General features: G+C 42.9%; 1 long non-coding RNA gene across 2 annotated transcripts in view; it reads left to right on the forward strand.

Annotated features, from left to right (window-relative positions):
- The first annotated feature begins 20,621 nt into the window (after window positions 1-20,621).
- C030034L19Rik (RIKEN cDNA C030034L19 gene) overlaps window positions 20,622-23,550 on the forward strand; it is a 34,214-nt gene continuing 31,285 nt past the window's right edge. Inside the window, exons 1-2 of one of the 2 annotated variants that reach the window (NR_160691.1) lie at window positions 20,622-20,841; window positions 22,420-22,531. This is a non-coding gene — a long non-coding RNA (RIKEN cDNA C030034L19 gene). The remainder of the gene's footprint in view (window positions 20,842-22,419; window positions 22,532-23,550) is intronic. The other variant, NR_015499.3, reaches the window with a different exon arrangement.

Consider the following 23,550-nt stretch of genomic DNA (forward strand, 5'->3'; position numbering starts at 1 on the left):
AACTTGCAAATTGCTCTTTCTAACTCTATGAAGAATTGAGTTGAAATTTTGATGGAGATTACATTGAATCTGTAGATTGCTTTCAACAAGATGGCCATTTTTATTATATTAATCCTGCCAATCCACAAGCATGGGAGATCTTTCATTGTCTGAGATCTTCTTCAATTTCTGTCTTCAGAGACTTGAAGTTCTTGTCATACAGATCTTTCACATGCTTGGTTAGAGTCACACCAAGGTATTTTATATTATTTGTGACTATTGAGAAGGGTGTCATTTCCCTAATTTCTTTCTAAGCCTGTTTATCCTTTGAGTAGAGGAAGGCTACTGATTTGTTTGAGTTAATTTTATATCCAGCCACTTTGCTGAAGTTATCAGGTTTAGGAGTTCCCCAGTGGAATTTTTGGGGTCACTTAAGTATACTATCATATCATCTGCAAATAGTGATATTTTTACTTCTTCCTTTCCAATTTGTTTCCCTTTGACTTCCTTTTGTTGTCTAATTTCTCTGGCTAGGACTTCAAGTACTATATGAATAGGTAGAGAGAGAGAGTGGGCAGCATTGTCTAGTCCCTGATTTTAGTGGGATTGCTTCAAGTTTCTCTCCATTTAGTTTGATGTTGGCTACTGGTTTGCTGTATATTGCTTTTACTATGTTTAGGGACGAGCCTTGAATTATGATCTTTCCAAGACTTTTAACATGAATGGGTGTTGAATTTTGTCAAATGCTTTTTCAGCATCTAATGAAATGATCATGTGGTTTTTTTTCTTCGAGTTTGTTTATGTAGTGGATTACATTGATTGATTTCCGTATACTGAACCAACTCTGTATCCCTGGGATGAAGCCTATTTGATCATGATGAATGATTGTTTTGATGTGTTCTTGGATTTGATTGGCAAGAATTTTATTGAGTATTTTTGCATCAATGTTCCTAAGGGAGATTGGTCTGAAGTTCTCTCTTTCTTTGTTTAGTCTTTGTGTGGTTTAGGTATAAACATAATTGTGGCTTCATAGAATGAATTGGGTAGTGTTCCTTCTGTCTCTATTTTGTGGAATAGTTTGAAGAGTATTGGTGTTAGGTCTTCTTTAAAGGTCTGATAGAATTCTCCACTAAACCCATCTGATCTTGGGCTTTTATTGGTTGGAAGACTATTAATGACTGCTTCTATTTCTTTGGGGGTTATGGGACTGTTTAGATCATTTATCTGATCCTGTTTTAACTTTGGAATCTTGAGTGTGTCCAGAAAATTGTCCATTTCATCCAGATTTCCAATTTAGTTGAGTATAAACTTTTGTAGTAGGATCTGATGAATTTTTTGGATTTCCACGATTTCCATTGTTATGTCTTCCTTTTCATTTCTGATTTTGTTAATTGGATGCTATCTCTGTGCCCTCTGGTTAGTCTGGCTAAGGGTTCATCTATCTTGTTGATTTTCTCAAAGAACCAGTTCCTGGTTTTGTTGATTCTTTGTATAGTTCTTTTTGTTTCTACTTGGTTGATTTCAGCCCTCAGTTTGATTATTTCCTGCTGTTTACTCCTCTTGGGTGTATTTGCTTCCTTTTGTTTTAGAGCTTTCTGATGTGCTGTCAAGCTGCTAGTGTGTGCTCTCTCCAGTTTCTTTTTGGAGGCACTCACAGTTGAGTTTTCCTTTTAGCACTGCTTTCATTGTGTCCCATAAGTTTGGGTATGTTGTGGCTTCATTTTCATTAATTTCTAAACAGTCTTTAATTTCTATCTTTATTTCTTCCCTGGCCAAGTTATCATTGAGTAGAGAGTTGTTCGGCCTTCATGTGTATGTGGGCTTTCTGCTGTTTTTGTTATTATTGAAGATCAGCCTTAGTCTGTGATAATCTGATAGGATCCATGGGATTATTTCAATCTTCTTTTATCTGTTGAGGCTTGCTTTGTTACCGATTATATGGTCAATTTTGGAGAAGGTACCACGAGGTGCTGAAAAGAAGGTATAATCTTTTGTTTTAGAATGTTCTATAGATACATGTTGAATCCATTTGGTTCATAACTTCTGTTAGTTTCACTGTGTCTCTGTTTACTTTCTGTTTCAATGATCTGTCCAACTGGTGAGATTGGAGTGTTGAAGTCTTCCACTATTATTGTGTGAGGTACAATGTGTGCTTTGAGCTTTAGTAAAACTTTTTTTATGAATAAATATTCACAATTGAGAGTTCTTCATGGTAGATTTTTCCTTTGATGAGTATGAAGTGTCCTTCTTTATCTTTTTTGATGTCATAGAATATTTTTTTTGGTTGAAAGTCGATTTTATTCTATATTAGAATGTCTACTCCAGCTTGTTTCTTGGGACCATTTGCTTGGAAAATTGTTTTCTAGTCTTTTACTCTGAGGTAGAGTCTGTCTTTATCACTGAAGTGCTTTTCCTGCTTGCAGCAAAATTCTGGGTCTTGTTTGCATATCCAGTCTTTTAGTCTATGTCTTTTTATTGGGGAAATGAGTCCATTGATGTTAATAGATATTAAGGAAAAGTGGTTGTTGCTTCCTGTCATTTTTGTTGTTAGAGGTGGAATTATGTTTGTGTGGCTATCTTCTTTAGGGTTTGTTGAAAGAAGACTACTTTCTTGCTTTTTCTAGGGTGTAGTTTCCCTCCTTGTGTTGGAGTTTTCCATCTATTTTCCTTTGTAGGGCTGGATTTGTGGAAAGATATTGTGTAAATTTGGTTTTGTCATGGAATATCTTGGTTTCTCCATCTATGGTAATTGAGAGTTTTGCTGGGTATAGTAGCTTGGGCTGGCATTTGTTTTCTCTTAGGGTCTATATGAGATCTACCCAGGATCTTCTAGCTTTCATAGACTCTGGTGAGAATTCTGGTGTAATAGGTCTGCCTTTATATGTTACTTGACCTTTGGCCCTTACTGCTTTTAATATTCTTTCTTTGTTTAGTGCATTTGGTGTTTTGATTATTATGTGACAGGAGGAATTTCTTTGTGGTACAATCTATTTGGAGTTCTGTAGGCTTCTTGTATGTTTATAGATATCTCTTTCTTTAGGATGGGAAGTTTTTCTCTATAAATTTGTTGACAATATTTACTAGCCTTTTAAGTTCAGAATCTTCATTCTCTTCTATACGTATTATCCTTAGGTTTTATCTTCTCATTGCATCCTGAATTTCCTGGATGTTTTGGGTTAGGAGCTTTATGTGTTTTGCATTTTCTTTGACTGTTGTGTCAGTGTTTTCTATGGTATCTTCTGCACCTGAAATTCTCTTTTCTATCTATTGTATTTTTGTTGGTGATGCTTGTATCTATGACTCCTGATTCTAGGGTTTCTATCTCCAGGGATTCTATCTCCCTTTGTGATTTGTTTATTGTTTCTATTTCCATTTTTAGATTCTGGATGGTTTTTGTTCAATTCCTTCACCTGTTTGGTTGTGTTTTCCTGTAACTTTTTAAGAGATTTATGTGTTTCCTCTTTAATGGCTTACAGTAGGATCTGATGATTTTTTTTTTTTTTTTTTTTTTTTTTTGGATTTCCACGGTTTTCGTTATTACGTCTTCCTGTAATTCTTTAAGGGATTTTTGTGTTTCCTCTTAAGGGCTTTACCTGTTTACCTGTCTTCTCCTGTATTTCTTTAAGGAAGCTATTTATGTCCTTCTTAAAGTCCTCTATCATCATCATGAGATGCTATTTTAAGTCAGAGTCTTGCTTTTCCAGTGTGTTCGGCTATCCAGGGCTTGCTGTGGTTGGAGAACTGGGTTCTGATGATGCCAAATAGCCTTTGTTTCTGTTGCTTAGGTTCTTGAGCTTGCCTCTTGCCATCTCGTCATCTTTGGTCTTCCTGTCTCTGACTAGAGCTTGTCTGTCCTTTGAGCCTGTGAGCCTGTTATCTTAGGTGAGTCAGCACTCCTGGGAGACCAGTTCTCACCAGGTGGGATTTGGTTGTGGAGAGCTGTGCAGATGGAAACTGGAAAGATCCTATCCCAGGCTGCTCCTTGGTTCCTGTGCCGGGTGGGCTCCTGGCAGGTCTCACATTGGCCAGTTATTAGAGCAATAGTGGTGGTCTCACCTGTGAACCTAGACATAACAGCACTCTTGGGAGACCAGCTGTCTCCAGGTGGGATTTGGGTACAGAGACAGCATTTCAATTCTTAACATCTATATTCCAAACACATGGGCACCCAAGTTTGCAAAAGAAACACTACCCCACAGCTTAGATCACATATTGGTCTTTATATACTGAGAGTAGAAGACATTAATACCCCACTCTCACCAATGGGCAGGTCATCCAGACAAAAACTAAACAGAAAAATGCTAGAGCTAACATACATTACAAACTAAATGCACCTAACAGATATTTATAGAACATTTTATCCAAACACACACACACACATGCACACACACCCTAGGCCTTCACAGCACCTTGTGGAACTTTTTCCAAAATTGGCCACATGCTAATTTTGTTGTGTCTGTTGAGACTCACTTTATGTGAATCTCAACAGACACAACAAAATTGAAATATCCCATGTATTCTCTCAGACCACCACAGATTAAAGGTGGAATCAAGAACAGCAGAAAGCTTAAAAATATGGAAACAGAACAACAACAACAACAATAACAGCAACAACAACAACAACAACAACAAAAAGGGTCAAGACAGAAATTAAGAAATTAAAGACTTTCTAAAATTCAATGAAGATGAGTACAAATCATATTCACACTTAAGGTATGTGGGAAGCGGTTTCCGCTGTGCCTGCATGGCCTAATTGGTAAACAAGCAATATGCGCATGTGCAAGAGTATGTTCATGCCAAGTCACTGTCCATCCTGGGGCGTGCTAAGAGAGCAGCCAATCAGGTGTGGACACAGGCACTGAGGTGTATATAAGCAGCACCTTTTTGTGGCTCAGGGTCTTCCTCTTCATGCTGAAGCTAGCGTAATAAAGCATTGCTGCAGAAGGATCCGGTTGTCTGTGTGTGTTCTTGCTGGCGAGACAATAGCGCTCGGGACAAGTGGCGCCGAAACCCGGGAACGCTTTACTATCGCCGGCGCCGAGGAGACCCTCTGTTCGCGGGGCAGATTCAGAACTGCAGCCAGGTTAGTTTTTCAAGGTAAGCTCTGAGAGGCATGTTTGGTTCTGGTCTTTCTCCACAACTAGAAGGGGCAGTGGAAGCCTTCGTAATTATTCTTGTGGCACTTATCCTTTTCCTAGTGAAAGTAGGACAGGGAGTGCTGGAGGAGGTTCAAGACAGCATGTCAGAAACAGAGCAGGGTAAAAGATTAGGAGCTCAAAGAAAAAAGGGTATACCTAAGAAAAACGGCCCTTCCACAGACCCTGGATCCAAGGAAGTGAGAGAATGGGGAAAGAATGCCCCGGGAGAGAAGAGAGAGGAGCGGGGAAAAGAGGCCCCCAAAAAGAAGAGCTGTTATCCAGTAAAGTAACTTGAGACTCTGGGACTTGATAGTTCGGATTCAAGTGAGGAGCTTAGTCCCACTGATGAGGAAGATTTGGAGGAGGAAGCAGCTCGTTATGAGGAAGAGAGATATCATCCTGATGAAAGACGGCCTAGCGAATCAGAGAGGAAGTCCAAAAGGAATGGAAGCAAGGGTCAGGTCGTTGTTTGGTCTTCAGGCCCTAGTGCCCCTCCACCTTATGTGGAAAATTTTCGCTCAGATACTTTTATCCCTCGAGACAAGCGGCAAAAATTACAGCAGATGTTTCCTGTCTTTGAGGCAGTGGATGGAGGACGTGTTCATGCGTCTATGGAGCACATACAGATCAAAGAACTTGCCGAGTCAGTCCGTAATTATGGAGTTAGTGCCAATTTTACTTTATCTCAAGTCGAAAGACTTGCTACTTTGGCCATGACTCCGGGAGACTGGCAAATGGTGGCAAAGGCTGTGCTCACTAATATGGGACAGTATTTAGAATGGAAAGCCTTATGGTATGATGTCTCTCAAATGCAAGCAAGGGCTAATGCCGCTACTGAAGGAGATCAGAGGAATTGGACGTTTGATCTACTGACAGGTCAGGGACAATATGCTGCCAACCAGACAAATTATAATTGGGGAGCATACGCTCAGGTTTCAGCTGCTGCCATTAAGGCGTGGAAAGCAGTTTCAAGGAAAGGAAAGGCAGGAGGACATCTGACAAAAACTATACAAGGACCTCAAGAGCCATTTTCAGAATTTGTAGCCAGGATGATGGACACTGCAGGAAGAATCTTTGGGGATCCAGAGCAGGCAATGCCCCTAATAGAGCAGCTGGTCTTTGAACAGGCTACACAGGAGTGTAGGACAGCAATTACACCTAGAAAGAGCAAAGGATTGCAGGACTGGCTAAGGATTTGCCGAGAGCTTGGAGGACCGCTCTCTAATGCAGGTTCGGCGGCCGCCATTCTGCAAGGGCAAAAGCACTCGAATATAGCAGAGCACAGAGTTTGTTATAACTGTGGTAAGCCAGGACATTTAAAGAAGGATTGTCGTGCCCCCGCCCGGTGGTGGGCACTAGGGCTGTGCACAACATGTAGAAAAGGTTATCATTGGTCCAATGAGTGCCATTCAGTTAGGAACATTAGAGGACAGCCTATTCAGAGGAAAGAACGTGAGGACGAGTCAAAAAACGGGTATCAGGGTCCCAGGTCTCAGGGCCCCAAAACATGTGGGACTCCAGTGATCAACAGACGGACCCCACTGTCCGTAGGGCAACAGAAGACTCGGCAGGATTGTACCTCCATTCCGCCTCCCGAATCATGTTAATGCCACAAATGGGTGTACAGCCTGTCCCCACAAACTTTAAAGGAACTCTAAGAGGAAGTGTGGGGCTGATATTGGGTCACTCTTCCCTAACTTTAAAAGGACTTACTGTTCACCCTGGAGTTGTAGATCAAGATTATGAGGGGGAACTTAAAGTTCTCTGCTCTAGCCCTCAGGGTGTTTTCTCCATTTCACCAGGAGACAGGATTGCTCAATTGGTAGTTCTGCCAAGTCTGCATGACCAATTTCCCTCTTCTGGCCTCCCTCGAGGAACCAGAAAGTTTGGCTCCTCTGGAAATGACTCAGCTTATTTGATCATGAATCTTGAGTCCAGACCCTCCCTAGAATTATTAATAGAAGGAAAAACCTTTAAAGGCATTTTAGATACAGGAGCTGATAAGAGTATTATCTCCTCTCACTGGTGGCTGAAATCTTGGCCTGTCACACAGTCATCTCACTCTTTACAAGGTTTAGGGTATGAGGCCAGCCCCACTATTAGTTCACACTCCTTAAGGTGGCAGACTCCTGAAGGTCGATCAGGACAATTTGTTCCTTATGTTTTACCTCTCCCTGTCAATCTTTGGGGAAGAGATATCTTACAAGCTTTAGGACTGGTCTTGGCTAATGAATATTCTTTGCCGGCCACACAAATGATGATGAAGGTGGGTTGTAAAGAAGGAAAAGGGCTGGGAAAGAAAGAACAGGGTAGATTGGAGCCAATCCCTCAAGAAGGTAATATAGGAAGAAGAGGCCTGGGTTTTTTCTAGGGGCCATTAAGGGTACAATACCCATACCATGGCTCACAGAGGAAGCTGTGTGGGTTCCTCAATGGCCACTTTCCTCTGAAAAATTAGAAGCAGCTGTAGATTTGGTCAATGAGCAATTACAACTCGGACATTTGGAACCCTCTTATTCACCTTGGAATACTCCTATCTTCGTGATTAAAAAGAAATCCGGAAGACGGAGACTCTTGCATGATTTAAGAGCTATTAACGCTCAAATGCATTTGTTTTGCTCAGTTCAACGAGGGTTGCCATTGCTTTCAGCCTTACCTAAACATTGGGAAATTATAGTGATAGATATTAAAGATTGTTTCTTTTCCATCCCCTTGTGTCCTCAGGATAGACAACGATTTGCTTTTACCATCCCGGCAATTAATCATTTAGAACCTGATAAGAGATATCAATGGAAAGTTTTACCTCAGGGGATGGCAAATAGTCCCACTATGTGTCAATTATATGTACAGCTAGCCTTAAGTTCAATTAGAGAACAGTTTCCCTCCTTGCTTTTGGTGCATTACATGGATGATATTTTAATGTGTAATAAAGATTTGAATATATTACAAGAAGCATTCCCCATTTTGGTTAGAACATTGGAACAATGGGGATTGCATGTAGCCACAGAAAAGGTGCAAATTGTCAAGATGGGAACATTTTTGGGGTCAGTCATTTATCCTGAAAAGATTGTTCTGCAGAAAGTAGAAATTCGCAGAGATTGTCTTCATACCTTAAATGATTTTCAGAAATTATTAGGGGATATAAATTGGTTGAGACCATTTTTGAAAATCTCATCTGCAGAATTAAAGCCTTTATTTGATATCCTGGAAGGAGACCCTCACATCTCCTCCCCCAGGGCACTTACCCCCGCTGCTGGTCAGGCTTTACAAATTGTAGAAAATGCCTTGCAGGAGGCTCAATTGCAACGCATTGATGAGTCACAGCCTTTTGACTTGTGTGTCTTTAAGACAGCCCAATTGCCGACAGCAGTTTTGTGGCAAAATGGGCCCTTATTATGGGTTCATCCAAATGCATCTCCCACTAAAATAATAGACTGGTACCCTAATGCAGTTGCACAACTTGCACTTTGAGGGTTAAAAGCAGCTATTATTTATTTTGGAAGAGAACCTTATCTTTTGATTGTACCATATACCTCTGTACAAGTTCAGACCTTGGCAGCTACATCTAATTATTGGGCAATTTTAGTCACCTCCTTTTCAGGACAGATTGACAATCATTACCCAAAGCATCCAATCTTACAGTTTGCCCTGAGTCAGGCTATAGTGTTTCCGCAAGTAACAGCCAAGAATCCACTCACAGATGGGATTGTAGTGTACATTGATGGATCAAAAACTGGTATAGGTGCTTATGTGGTTAATGGTAAGGTAGTATCTAAGCAATATAATGAAACCTCACCTCAAGGTGTGGAATGTTTAGTGGTACTGGAGGTTCTTGAGGCCTTCCAAGGACCGCTTAATATTGTGTCTGATTCTTCCTATGTAGTTAATGCAGTTAATCTTCTTGAGACAGCTGGGGTAATAAAACCCTCCAATAGAGTCACCAACATTTTTCAACAAATACAGTTTGCCTTATTAAATAGAAGGTTCCCCGTTTACATCACCCATGTCAGAGCGCATTCGGGCCTCCTTGGTCCTATGTCTCTAGGAAATGATTTGGCGAATAAAGCCACTAAGATTGTGGCCGTTGCTCTGTCTTCCCAGGCAGGAGCTGCAAAAGAATTTCACAAGCGCTTTCATGTGACGGCTGAAACTTTACGCTGCCACTTAGCATTAACTAGAAAAGAAGCTAGAGAAATTGTTACTCAATGCCAAAATTGCTGTGAATTCTTACCTACCCCTTATGTGGGAATAAACCCACGTGGTATAAGGCCATTACAGGTCTGGCAGATGGATGTTACACATATCCCTTCTTTTGGAAGAAGTCAGTATCTACATGTGTCAATTGATACTTGCTCTGGAATCATGTTTGCCACGTCTCTGACAGGAGAGAAAGCCTCACATGTGATCCAACATTGTCTGGAGGCATGGAGTGCTTGGGGTAAACCCACTATTTTAAAGACTGACAATGGACCAGCATATACCTCTAATAAAACAGTTTTGTCATCAAATGAATGTGACACATTTGACAGGCCTTCCCTATAACCCTCAGGGACAAGGCATTGTGGAACGTGCTCATCGCACTATAAAAGCTTATTTAATAAAACAAAGAAGGGGAATTGTGGAAGATGCGATATCCCCAGTACCAAGAGTAGCTGTTTCCATGGCACTCTTTACTATTAATTTTTTAAATCTTGATGAGCATGGTCACTCTGCAGCTGATCGTCATAGTTCGGAGCCCGATAGGCCAAAGGAAATGGTCAAATGGAAAAATGTCCTTGATAATAAATGGTATGGCCCAGATCCTATCTTAATCAGATCCTGGGGAGCTATTTGTGTTTTTTCACAGGATGAAGAAAATCCACTTTGGGTCCCGACGCGACTGACAAGGACCGTGAAAGAGCAAGATGAACCCCAAGATGATCCTCTTGCTCCTGATGATTGAGACCAGGATAAGTATACCTTTGTGGGCCATAGTAAGATCATGGCCAGTACCTTTACTGGTACATTTCAATTCTTCTACTTTGTCTTTGTTTTTTGCAAAGGAATGTTTTTTGGATGTGCCTTATGCACGACAAACTCCTCAAGAGCCACGGGTGTATAAGAGTACTAGTTTTCATTTAAATTATACACTATGCTTTGTGCATAATGTGGATAAACCTTTTACACCCTGTATATTTTTTTAAAGAAAAAGATTATCTCTAATTGGGCAGATCAAATTAATACTGCTGACACTATAAGTCAGATAGCAGAAAAAAAAACGTCTGAGGCATTGATTACCCTGCAAAGGGTGGATTCTCATATTGCCTCAGGGTTAATGTTAGTGAATCAGAGAGTGGATATTTTACAACATAACATGGAACAGATGATGGATGTCATACAAATGAGTTGTGTGGCATCCACTCCGTATGTGTGCATTACTCCTGTTAGGTATACTAATGATTCTTTTATTAGAAGTACAGATCTATGGAATTATCTGAAGGGGAACTGGTCGCAGGAGCTGGAAAGTTTGCAGATGAGGCTGCAGATACAGATCCTGAACCTTAATGGGACCAGAGTGGAACCAGTGACCCTTGGAGATTTTATCTCTTGGCTTACCTCTGCAGTTTCTTATTTTAAGGAGTGGGTGGGGGTTATATTGTTTGGCACAGCCTTATGTTGTGGGATAGTGTTTATGCTATGGTTGGTTTGCAAACTCAGATCTCAACAGAAACATGACAAGGTCATGATCACTCAAGCACTTGTGGCCATTGAACAAGGGGCTTCCCCTGAAATTTGGTTATCTATGCTCAAGAATTAGTCGGCATCTGAGTTCTCTGCTCTTGCACCCCATGGATTTATGGATCCATTGCACTGGGATGAGAGAGACTCAACGATCATTGATCAGCCCTTGCACATCGCTGAGGTTTCCTCATTGCACGTGATAGGGTGATCATGATTTCCCCACTAATTCATTTTTAAAACTTGGCTGGCCTCGCTTGTAGAGTTCACCCTAGGCCATCTAGCAGTTATTGTCACACAGCACTGTGGTATCCAGAGACGGGCAACTTTCCTCGTGCACAGACCAACCTAAGTAAGACATGGGGCCCAGTGGTGATAGGGCTACCCTATGATGGGTAAGGCTGTGACATTAGAGGAACGACCTAAAACAGGAGCCACAGCAGATGGACGTAACTGCAGAGGCCTAGACCAGCCTCGTCTTAATAAAACAAAAAGAGGGAGATGTGGGAAGCAGTTTCCGCTGTGCCTGCATGGCCTAATTGGTAAACAAGCAATATGCACATGTGCAAGAGTTTGTTCGCACCAAGTCACTGCCCATCCTTGGGCGTGCTGAGAGAGCAGCCAATCAGGTGTGGACACGCCACACTGAGGTGTATATAAGCAGCGCCTTTTTGGGGCTCGGGGTCTTCCTCTTCATGCTGAAGCTAGCGTAATAAAGCATTGCTGCAGAAGGATCCAGTTGTCCGATTGTGTTCTTGCTGGCGAGATGATAGCACGCGGGACAAAGGTACACAATGAAAGTGGTGCAAAGAGTCAAGTTCATAGCACTAAGTGACTTCATAACAAATTGGAGAGATTTCATACTAGCAGCTCAGTAGCATACCTGAAACAAAAAGAACAAAAGGAAGTAATCACACCCAAGAAGATTTGATGGCAAGATATAATCAAACTGAGGGCTGAAATCAATAAATAGAAACAATTAGAAGAATATAAAGAATCAATAAAACAGAAAGTTGATTGTTTGAGAAAATCAGTAAGATAGATAAACCTTTATCCAAACAAAATAAAAGGCAGAGAGAGAAATCCAAATTTTATAAACTGGAAATGAAAAGGGGACATAACAACAGACACCAAGGAAATCCAAAGCGTCGTAAGGACACACCTTTAAAAACCTGGACTCCCCAAAATTTTGAAACCTAAATGAAATGGATAATTTTCTTGACAGATAACAACTACCAAATTGAAGCTCAGATCATATAAGCAATTTAAGTAGAACAGTAACCCCTAAAGCAGTGGTTCTCAAATGTGGGTCATGACCCCTTTCACATGGGTCATCTAAGACCATCATAAAACACAGATATTTACCGTACAATTCATAACAGTAGCAAAATTTACAGTTATAAAGTAGTAACATGAAAATAATGTTGGGGGTCACCACTACATGTGGAACTGTATTAAAGGGCCACAAGGCCACAGCATTAGGAAGGTTGGAACCACTTCTATTTCTAATAAAATAGAAACAGTTATTGAAAGTCTCCCAACTCAAAAAAGCCAAAGTCTGGTTTTAGTCCAGAATTCTACCAGACTCTCAAAGAAGAGTTAGTGCCAATGCTCAGCTTGGTATAGAAAGAAGGGACATTGTCCAGTTCATGTTATGAGGCCACAGTTACCCTGATACCAAACCACATAAAGGCCTGACACAGAAAGAGAACTCTAAATCAACTTTCTTATGAATATTTATGCAAAAATACTCAAATATTTGCAAACTGAATCCAAGAACACGTCAAAAAGATGATCTGCCATGATCAAGTAGGCTTCATCCCAGAGATACAGGGCTGATTCAATGTGCTAAAATTAATAAATGTGATCCATCTTATAAACAAACCAAAAGAAAAATATCCATGTGATCATCTCATTAGATCCAGGAAAGGCTTTGACAAAAATCCAACATCCTTTTGTGCAGACACAAACAAACAAAACAACAAAAGAGTCTTGGAGAGATTAGAGATATAAGGTACATACCTAAACATAGTAAAGGTAATTGTGATGGTTTGTTTATGCTTTGCCCAGGGAAGGTGGTGTGGCCTTGTAGGAGTAGGTGTGTCACTGTAGGCATGGGTTTAAGACCCTTGCCCTAGCTGTGTGGAAGTCACTCTTCTAGCAGCCTTCAGATGAAGATGTAGAACTCTCAGCTCTGCCTGCATCATGTCTGCCTAGATGCTGCCCTGCTCCCACCTTCATGATGACAGATTGAACTTCTGAACCTGTAAGCCAACCCAATTAAATGTTGTCCTTTTAAGACTTGTCTTGGTCATAGTGCCTGTTCACAGCAGTAAAACCCTAACAAATACAGTAATATGCAGCAAACCTAAAGCCAATATCAAATTGAATGGAGAGAAACTCAAAGAAATTCCACTAAATTTAGAAACAAGACAAGATTGTCCACTTTCTCCATATCTATTCAATATATTAGTTGAACTTGTAGCTAGAGCAATAAGAAAACCAAAGGAGATCAAAGGGATTCAAAGCAGACAGAAAAAGTCAAAATACCATTATTTGCTGATGATATGATAGTATACATAAATAATGATAAAAATTCTACTGGAAACTCCTACAGCTGATAAACAGCTTCAGGTGAAGGGGCAGGGTGCAAGACTTAACTCACGAGAATCTGTCGCCCTCCAATACACAAATGACAAACTGGGAAATAAATCAGGAAAACAAGACCTTCCACAATAGCCCCAAAGAATATAAAATATCTGGGCTGTCTCTAACCAAGCAAGTGAAAGATCTGCATGAGAAAAACTTCAAGTGTTTGAAGAAATAAATTGAAGTAGATATCAGTGTTGGCTTACAAACGATTCTGCCAGACTCCCCCAGGAATCTAGCAACCACTTACATCATCTGTGCCATTGTCTGGCACCACCGGGTGAGAGCCAGGTGCGGCAGTGTATAAGGAGTCTTGCTTGCTACCCCAGCTCTCTCTTTCTCTCTGTGGCCATGTGTTCCTGGCTGCCATCTCTCTCTGTCCTTTCTGTCCTCTGTCCCCTTCTCTGCCCTCATGGATCTGTTTCTGTCTGCCTCTTCTCTTCCTTTCTCCCAAATAAACCTCCATATACCAGGTCTGTCACATGGCGTGATTTCTTAGGGGGATACCTTGACATGGACCAACCAGGTACCCCTGCCCACCGCTATATTAGATTTCATAACAATCAGAAGATGAAAAGATCTCCCATGCTCAGTAGGATTCATATAGTACAATTAGCCATCCCACCAAAAGCAATCTACAATTTAATGTAATCACTATAAAAAGTTCAACACAATTCTTTGCAAGCCTTGAAGGCTTCTCAACTTCACATGGAAAAACAGAACAAAGCAAAACTTCAGGGTAGCTGAAACACTCCTGTACTGTGAGAGAGCTGTCAAAGGCATCGGTATCTCCAATTCCAAGTTGTACTACTGACAGCTTTTCCTTCGTCTTACTGTATTCTATTTTGTCAGGTTTGGTTGTTTTCTAGAGATAACAACCTGCGCTTTTCTCATGACAGACAGAGAGGGAGTGCATCTGGAGGGAGGAGGAAAGCAGCCGTTGTCAGGATGCAGGTCCTGCTTGGTGGCAGAGCACTTGCTTGGATGTACACCTGCCTGCGCGCAAGCCCCTTCACACTTGTTTCATAGGTAGATAGTGTACCTAGGTGATTTTTAGTAGTGATTTAGTTTTGGTGCTGAGGTTGACACTGCCTCTCACCCATATTGTGCACATGCTCTACGACTAAGCTGCTCAGTGAGCTCATCACACGATCTCTAGAGTATCAGTATACAAGGACTGGAAGATGTGTGACGTACAAAGCCGAATCGCAGTATTCTTTCCTCCCCCATCTTTCCTCCCCTCCCTTCCCACTCCCCCTCTCATTTTCTTTTTCTAGACAGGATCTCCCTGTGTAGCATTGCCTGTTCTAGCACCCAATCTGTAGACCAGGCTGGCCCTGAACTCAGAGATCTGAGTGTCTCTGCACACCCTCCTCTCCCAACCCCTCCTCCCCCGAGTGCTAGATTAAAGGTATGTGCCACCAAGTCCTGGTGGCTGTTCTGTTTTTGAGGCAGGCTCCTGATATGCGGCCAAGCCTGACCTTGGACTCCCAAACCTGCCTCAGCCTCGAATGCTGGTTTATAGACATGTGCTACCACCTGGCTTTGGCTTATCATTGCCATTCTGTGTGACAACAGTCGTGGTGTGGACTAGTGTCAAATGCTCACATGACCCTGTATTCTGATGGAGGCCAGACTTGGGTATTTGGTCTCTGTCATCACTTGAAACCCTTAGCGAATTTTGGACAAAAGTCCCCTCATGTGCACAGTTACAGAGTAGCAGGTTCTGTGTTTTATGCAGTCAGTTCACAAATCATGTGGGAAATTCTGGTTTCCTTTTACATGACTTAACAAGAGATAGCTTTCTTCCTTCTTCCTCTTTCTTCTTTTCTCTTTCCTTTCTCTCTTTCTTTCCCACTGGCTTCGGCTAAACTTGCACAAGACGATGCTTTCTCTGTTACATTTTTTGAAAGGTAATCACAGGTGGTCATTAAAAAAATTTTTTTTTAAAGACCTGTTCAAAGAAAGTATTTCTCCACTCACAAAGAGCAAACAGGAATAGTGTTGGCTGTGCTTAAGGAAGTGTGGCCGAGAGGGGGCTTTCGGGACAGCCAGGGAGGTCACCTCAGTGAAGACCAAGGGACTAATTGCCAGGCACTTAGCTGACACAGAGCAGAGTGACATCGAAGGGTGCCTGGTGGCCAAGAAAGGGTGGGCAGGGCAGCCTGGGAGCAACGCTTGGAGGAACCTTTCTCAAGGTTTTAATTCTCTCCTCCGAACTGTTCCTCCCTCCCTCCTGGGTGTTAAAATCATGCCTCTTCCACAAGGTGAGTTTAGAGAGCCTGCTTGGTGACTCTGGCCTGTGATCCCATTCCTGAGTCACAGTTCCTCCTACAGTGAGTTCCAGGCTAGCATGGACTACTAGACCTCCATTCAGACAAAACCAGCAAAAGTCTTCTTGGGGACACACTTATGCTTTGGTCATTGTAACCGTGGAAGGCAGGAGGTATAGACCAGTGCGCGGAGCATGAGACAGAGCTAGTCACAAGCTTGTCAATGTCACCTTGGGAAGCTGGCTGAGCTTAGTTGTATTACCATGTCTGTCACTTAGTCATCATGACTGTACCCTGCAAGGGGGAAGAAGCGTCCCCAGGGACCAGGAGGGCATGCCTGGGGAGGGTGTGGCCTGCTCTGGAAGGAAAGATCCATTTCCTCACCCACCTCTGTCAGTGCACAGAGGCAGTCCCCCAGGGGCACACAGAGGCAGTCCCCCAGGGGCATTGTGTCCTGGACAGGAGAGCAGAGCCTGCTAAGGACGTCCTTTTCTCCTCCCTGTCTTTGAATGAGCACCGGGGCAATGCTGTGAGGCTCTGAATGGGAAGTGGAGCTAAAGACAGAGGTGCCTGGGCCTTCCTGTGTATTCAAGGTCCCCATTCACAGGACATAAGGAAGATGGGGTTCAGATTCACCCCATGAAGCTCTGGGTAGAACATCCTGCTCTTCCTAGGGAGAAAAACCAAGTCTCCTGTAACCCCAAACTGAGCTGGCCGGAAAGCATATTTTAAAGCTTGGAAAACTTGGGGGCTCACCAGTTACATCACACCAAGTGATGAATGACTTCTAGGTAGACAGGCAAAGCGGCCCAAGTGAGTCTCAAAGCAGCGGCCTGTATGTCTAGACTCGCAGCCTCCCTTGCTGTGACCCTCCAATTCAGCTCCTCAGGGTGTGACCCCAACCATAAAGTCTTTTGGATGCTATTTCACAACTCTAGTTCTGATAGTGACAAATCATGATGTAAATATAGGATATACAGGATGTCTGATTTGTGACCCCAAAGAGATCTTGGCCCAAGGTTGGGAACTGTCTAGAGCCAAGCTCTGGAATCCAGGCCTCAGGCTTCTGTCCTGCTAAGATGCCCTTATGTTGTAAGCTGTTTCAAAGCAGTTAAGTAGGAAATTATTTAAGCTTTTTAAAAAGCATTTATTTTGTGTGAGGTGGGGTGGGGCAGGGCGTGTGCACATGTGAAGGTCAGAGGACAACAGTGCTTCCCTCCATCCACCACGCAAGCCCTGGGCATCAGACTCAGGCCACCGGGCTCCTTTATCTGACAATCCATCTCATGGGCCAGGGAAATGATTTTAAATTGAATGTGCCTGTCCAAATACTTGCAGGAGTAACTTCTATGAAATTTGAAAAAAATATATGGTAATGTTTGTGAAGTTAACTTGTTTGCCTTGAAAGTGCTTCATGTACAAGTTCCAGTGAGACAGTTATTTAAAATATTAAAGGAAGAGTAAAATGTCACAGTTTTATGTAAAAAGTAACCAGAAAGCACTGGATGCTGAATCTTTGATCTGAAAACTTATATGTAGGTTTATTTACTTCCAAAACACAAGACTTAATCTTTCAGCCTTAGTCTGACAACTCCAACCCCACCCCTGGCCCCCCAAGATAGGGTTTTTCTGTGTTCCCCTGACTGTCTGGACACTTGCTCTGTAGGCCAGGCTGGCCTCAAACTCAGAGCTCTGCCTGCCTCTGCCTCCAGGGTGCTGGGATAAAAGGTGCCCCCCACCCCCCCACCCCCGGCTGGTATTTTTGTTTTATGTGTATACACAGGCTTCATATGTAGATGCCAGTGAGGGCTTAAAAAAGGTATAGAATTCCCTAGTTTGGGAATTGTGAGCTGTGCAAAGTGGGCACCAAGGCCCTCTGGAAGAGCAGAATGTCCTTAACCTCCAAGTTGTCTGTCAGTCCCCAACTCGTGTTTTAAAAAAATCTATATCAGGCCTGGGGATATACCTCATCCGATAAAGTGCTTGCTTAGCATCTGTGAAGCCCTAGGTCATAGAAAGGCGGTGGTGCATCTCTGTAATGTCAGCATTTTGGAGGTGAAGGGCAGGTGGTCAGGAGTTCAAGGTTGTCCTTAACTCTGCAGAGAGACCAGCCTGAGATAACTGAACCCTGACTTAAAAAAAAAAAAAAAAAGAAAAGAAAAAGAAAAAGAAAATTAGCAGAAAATAAAATTGAGTGGTCCACCAGAGGGCAGTATTTGACAAAGGTTTGATAACAAACATCACTCATAGAAATTATATATGCTTCATTTATTGTATCAACAATGTGGTTAGTAGAAAGAGTTTCCTTCCATCCATACAGTTTCAGAGAGGGAACCTGAGCATGCCTTGTTCCTACAGGGCATAAATAGTTCTTTATGCAGTGCATCTTGAGATTTTTTAAAAAAATGTTTGTTTTATAGCTTTTAAGATATAAGAAGAAGCAAAGGAACTCAGAGTTGTTACATGGCACTTTATAGCCTGGATAGAGCCCATTGGCTCACCAAAAAAAAGCTCAGTTGTTCTAATTCAATCTCCAAAGCGCTGTTTGCCCTTCCTGGGAAACATCCCAATTTGGCTGCATTCCATATGCTAGAAAAAGACCAGAGCCAGAGCCAACTGTAGGCTTGAGGGAGGCAGAGAGGGGTTTCAGTTCTCCAGGGGCCAGGAGAATCACTGTCACACCCGTGGGGCAGTCCTGGCTGGAGGGGGCTGGGCATCGGCCCAGATCCTCAATAAGTCAACGGTAACTTCTTTTATCCTCAGGCCAGGTAGCTGCTTCCTGGTGGTGGGGTTTAACTTTTCTCTCCTGTGTTTACAATTAGGAAAAGAAGCAGCACACGCTTGTGGTAAGCAAACACTACAAGTTGGCACGTGATGTCATGTGATAAACACACTTGGGGCTGCCTCCAGGTGAAGACAGAGCCAAGACTTCCTGTTTGCTCTTCAGAACTCAGGCAGAAGCCTGACCTATAGCCATGTCTATCCTTGGTATATATATTCACATACATGGACATTGTGCATACTTTGGTGTGTCTGTGTGTCTTTGTGTGTGTGTACATACATGTGCAATATCGCATCCTGGGAATCTTTCTGTCTCATTGCTTAGCTTTTTCCATTTAATTTTCTCAGAGAAACATGGCTTCATTCCAGGGACCCTAACCGGGGTTTCTATGGGTGTCAGGCTGCTCTGACACAAAACAGAGAAGGAAAGGGGAGCTATTATGTTGTAAAATATTGATTTGGATGTTTATTGGCTTGTTTATTTGTTTATTTTGCTGCAGAGAAATGAGAACTGGAAAGAGCATACTGGATATCAGCTAATGTTTTCTGAGCTTCAAATGCTCTCACGGTTTTGGTCTGTAAGTTGTCCCCGGTGATGTTTAAGTCTTGTTTGTTTTGTTTTGAGACAGGTAAGACAGGGTTTCTCCAGGTACTCCTGGCTGTCTTAGAACTCATCGTGTAGACAGGCTGGCATCTAGCTCTGCTCCACCTGCCTCTTCCTGGGATTAAAGGTATGCACCACTGCCTGGCCTGATGGGTAATCTTGACTGGACTAAAAGATGCCCCAGTAAAGCCTGCTTCTGGCTGTGTCTGCCACAGGGCCTGCTACACGGGACAATACATAAGTGAAGGCAGTGTCACCCTACAGGCTGCAGTCAGATAATCTGACCCTCCTCGTCTACCCCATCCTGCTGCCTTACCACAGGCCAGGAGGCAGTGGGGCCCAGGCTGAACCCTCTGAAATCATGCTACAAAGGAAATCTCTTGGGCTCTAAGTAGCTTTTCTCAGTCATTTGTCACAGCAGTGGGTGTCTAACTAAACGGCCCCGCTCCTTTCACTGTCCTTCTGGACCCTTGGACCGGTCAGTTCTTTATGATCTCATTACAAATGCCCGACATCTCAGGGAAGACAGGAGAGCAAGGCCTCCTCAGAGCACAGAGGGGTTGACACGGGTCCAGAACTTTTATACTGCAAGTCTCTGGTGGCTCCCCGCCATTTAAAAGCATGTGTAGTGTTTGGCTCTGAGTTATCTGGCTGTGACATCTGTCACCTCACTGATCGCAGGGTTGATTTGACTGATCTGGCTGGCTAGGCAGGGGTCTAGCCCTTCCCTTGCTGCTCCATGTTCACCTCTTCTGAAGCTGTGTGCTTGATAGCCTTCCCCAGCATAAGTCTGCTCTTCAAGGGTATACGAATAGCTGTGCTTGGCCCTCTCTGCTGGCTAGTTATTGTTGACTAACCCTCTCCACCAGAGTATCATGTCTGTGAAACATATTATCATTTCTATTGATATGGGAGGGCCTAGCGCACTGTGGGTGGTGCCATCCCTAGGCAGGAGGACCTGAGCTGTAAGAACTTTAGCAGAACAAGCCCAGGAGAGCAAGTCAGTAATGAGTACTCCTTTGTGGGTTTTGCTTCCGTCCTGCCTCCAGGCAGCCACCTTGAGTCCCTCTTGATGGAATATAAAACTGTAAGCTGAAACACTCGCCCCATCCACATGGGTTTAGTCAGGGTTTTATACCATCAGCGGAAAATCAAATAGAATAATCTCCAAACAAGTGCCCAACTGTGGATCAGTATAGTTGAAATTGCACATAGAAATCCTATGGAAAAATTGTATTTTTTACATTAAACTCTTTGGTTTAGCTTTTATAGCCTTGATTTGAGAAATCCTTTTGGTTTCCCAAAGATTCATGCATTTTATCACTTAGAACGTTTTGGAGCCTGGACTTGATTCAGTCAAACTCTCTTTGAGTCTTTGGCTGGTTTCCACAGTGGGCTATTACCATTTCCTGCTGCAGGAAGGCAGTGCCTTATGCTGGAACTAGATCACAGAAAACCTGCAATAGCCACTTCCTCCAGGCACTCGTGTGTCAGCAAAAGCTGAGTCCCCAGCAACCGCCTCCGAGCCTTCCCCTTTGTTTCCCTCAGTGATGCTAGGGTCTTGAAACTCAGCCCAGTACAATCATTGGTGTTTGAGCTGGCAACTGGGGGTCTAATTGCCAACTAAGATGGATATCTCTGGCTCTGGAGAAACAGCTGGGATAGGACATTGTTGCTTCTCTGCGGCAGGCAGCTCATGGTAAGTAGGCACTGTGGGCATGGGGCAGCTCGAGGTTCAGCAGGATCCTCAACGGCACCACGGCATTAAACAGAGGGACCCATCAGTTAATTCTAGGGGTTAATATGTAATTTCTCAGAAGTGAGATCCAAAGGTGGTTTTGCTCTGTTTTGCCTTTTAAGTTCCAGGCCTGTGGTTGGTTAGATACCATCATTAGAAGGATGCTCCGGGGCTGAACAAACAATGATGAGCAATTATCTGGGTCTGCAAAGCAGATGTGTTTAGGAGAGATTGGAGGCAAACTGTGTATAAACTCTGACAGTTATCCAATTGTCATGCTCTGGAGCTGGGGATAGAAGCTGTGCAAAAACTTGTGAGAATGACCATGATAACAAGGCAGGCAACATATGGTGGCTGGGCAGTGAGAAAGGAACTGGCTACCATGAAGTCTCATGGGTACTGACTTTAAGATGTACCAGGGATATGTCAGGAAAGGGGGAACAAAATGTGTTTCCTTCTTAAAGAAAACAAATGAAAGGACCTTGGCTTAGTATACTAGCCTGTTTGCCTGGAAACCTGATAGAAATAGATGTGAGCTGTGTTGCCAGGCAACAGGGCTTATAGAGAGAATGACCTATGACTGACTGGCCAGCCTCATAGGAACTGAGGGAGGCCATGAAGAAACATAACTGATATGATAACCCCGAGCTTTCTCAGTGCAGTGACTTGCCACTGGGCACTTCCCTGGATGAGGCCAGGGAGTTCTGGCTGTGGGATCCTAGTGGCAGGAGGAGTCTGATGCTACAGTCCTCACCCTTGACCTTTGACTTAGCTCTGAAAACGAGTCCTTGGTCTCTGGGACTCTTTCTGCTATTTCCTCTACATTGTCCAGGGGAGCTATCACTGGGCAAGGTGTCTTGGATTCTGAAAGATCTTTCTAGCTGAGACTAAGCCTGTTAAGAGTATATATGGTAAGAAGAAAAATACTGGGATTATTTCTCTATTGTAGGCAAGAGATCAAACAAACAAACCAACAAAAATGTGAAGATTTCTTTGTCCTTGTTAAAGACAGCAATATCCTGGTGTGATGTGATGACCCCACCAATAAGCCAACATATGCCCTTAGCATCCAGGACAGCCAGTGTCTGATGGTGTGTTATGCTTAGTCAAGAACTATTGGGAAGCTGATATCAATACTCAGTTACCTTATTTCAAGCCTCGTGTGAGTTATCCGGGCAGATACACATCAGTCTAACCCTTCCCTCAAGCAATCTGCATCTGCTTTGACGGAGACCCCTTAGGACTTTGTCATTTTGTAAGGGAGGGGAATGGTGAATGGATAGTTACTCTTAGAGTAGCAGAAGTAAGCCTTCTGTTGGGGGCCACTTTAGATAAAGTGTCCATTTGTTTTTCCACAAGCTCATGCCCGAATGCTCCAATCAGCTCATCTTCTGCCTACTCTGTAATTATCATCATCGCCATCACTTCCATTATCATCGTGGTCAATATTATCATAGTTTACAGTATTTTCTGGGAACTGTCATAAACACTTTATTTAGATAATCTTACTAAATTACCAAAATTGCCCCCATTCTGCAGATGCAAATGCCGAGTTTGGACCAATAGGATTCAAACCTTGGTGGCTGCCTCCAGCATGCACTCTTTGCACTGCTCTGCTTCCTCCTGCCACTCTGGTGACATTTGCGTGGAGGTGAGGTGCCCTGTGGGTTTTATATGCCTGAGCCATAAAAAGTTAATGAACTGAGTCCTGTATCTGCCTGGACATAAGATGAATTCTTCAAATGTTTTATATACACTGTGGATTTAGGTCAGATGTTGTACAAATATATGTCTCACTTGGAAATGGGCTATATAGAAGTTACAAAATGTTCTTTCCTGCACAGGACTTTAAAGATGCACATTAATAAACAGACTACTAGATCCAAGTTTAGAAATTAATATCTAACATATTCCTGTTAAGACTCTGCAAATGGGACTTCTTTTAACTTCAGTGAATGTGTGCAAGCTTAATTTTATTTCATTCTTTTGGAAAAATCTTAGAAATTTTATTTTGAACTTTACGTCTTAAAAGAGAATGTTCTGCAGATTTTTAAAAACACTGAATTTTATGAAGCACAGGAAAGCAGAAAGCTATTTAAGCCGTCCAGTTTTGCTTGGAATTGTCCCAAGATTCCAAGGAAGCTTATTTCTGGTCTTGGGGCTGTCCTGGTCCTCTGCAGCTGACACTGTCGTCTGACTTGCTCCCAGGGCACCACCCATTGCTCATCTGTTTTGGCAGTCACCTGTGTGGGCCGCACAGTTTCGCTCTTCCATTCCCTCTGCTACGAGAAGGGCATGGGAGGGCGGTGGCTGAGCTTGGCTTCATGTCCCTGTCCCGCTTCACACTCACCTTCAATAAGAGGTAGGGTGCTTAGGCAGGCGGGCCATGTGCTATTTTGTCCTATGGGACATTCTTCGGAGCAAAGCAGGGACTTTTAGTAATTATTTCAGGACAGCTGGCAGAATGACAGTGTCAGCAAGCTGAGCTGAAGGTCATGCAATGAGACTTTTACTGGAAGTTACTGGAAGGGAAACATGGAGTTGACCACAGCTTTAAAAAAAAAACAAAAAACAAAAAACAAAAACAACTTGATTTGTATGTGTGGAACACACACACACACACACACACACACACACACACACTCATGTATATTTTCATATGTATGTGTG

Source organism: Mus musculus, chromosome 3 (genome assembly GCF_000001635.26).
Source record: "Mus musculus strain C57BL/6J chromosome 3, GRCm38.p6 C57BL/6J".
Lineage (NCBI taxonomy): Eukaryota > Metazoa > Chordata > Mammalia > Rodentia > Muridae > Mus > Mus musculus.